This window comes from Tenrec ecaudatus, chromosome 5 (genome assembly GCF_050624435.1).
Source record: "Tenrec ecaudatus isolate mTenEca1 chromosome 5, mTenEca1.hap1, whole genome shotgun sequence".
Classification (NCBI taxonomy): Eukaryota; Metazoa; Chordata; class Mammalia; order Afrosoricida; family Tenrecidae; genus Tenrec; species Tenrec ecaudatus.
The window spans coordinates 140,985,552-140,986,560 of record NC_134534.1 but is presented as its reverse complement, the minus strand read 5'-3'; positions in this window follow the sequence as shown (position 1 = coordinate 140,986,560).

Below are 1,009 nucleotides of genomic sequence, written 5' to 3'. Positions count from 1 at the left end.
ACCCTCGCAATACCTGCTTCACTGTTCTCTGTGCCTCCATCCATGTGTGTCTTTTCACTACAGAGAAAGGACAGTCTTCTCCATAACACTCGGGATTCAGAGGCTTCAGAGGCTCCCATTGGCTTTAAAACGAAGCAGACAGTAGTTCTCATGGCCTAGGAAGTCCTACATGAGCTGAATCCTGCTTCCCTTGCTGTCACCACTTCCAATGATTCTGCCCATTCGCCCACGGGCTCCCACCACACCAATCCCCTCCGTGCCTGACTCCCACCTCGGGGCGTTTGCACTTGGTAGTATAGCTCCGTGGGAGATTCTTTACTCTCGCCTTTCATTCAAGTCTCTTCTTAATTCTCACTTCTTTGTAGAGGCCTTCCCTGGCCACGCTCTCTAAAAGAAGATGCCCTCCTTGTACCCATAGCTCACTATCATCTTCCTTGCCTTATCTTTATAAGACAAGGCATTGCACCGTGTTTATTAATACGTGGACTGTCTACTTCTCTCACTGAAATATGCTCTATGATGCCAGGGATGCTGTGTTATCACCACCATATTCTCAGCCCCCAGTCACATTGCCTGGCACCTAGAAAGTACTTGTGGACTATCTTCTTTATTTTGAATAAATCAAGAGAAAGAATTTGGTGCAGATATATTCAAAGATACATGTAAATGATTAATCGAATGGAATTGCTACTGGGCCATGTCCTCATTAATCTCTACAACCCTGAGAACATAAGAACTAGATAGTGCCCAAAATGACTGTAAAAAGGATCATATTAGAAGGTCTTGGATGGAGTGGGAGGAAAAGTAGCAATAAACTCAAAATCATTAAAAAAAAAAAGAGTAGGGAGCCTTGGTGGTCTAGTGAGTTCTGAATTGGGCTGTGAACCACAAGGTCGGCAGTTTGAACCCCGCAGTCTCTCTGGGAGACCAAGAAGGCTTTCTGTTTCTGAAAGCTCCTGGGGAACACACAGAGGCAGTCCCACATGAATCCACAAGTAAGAGGAATTCT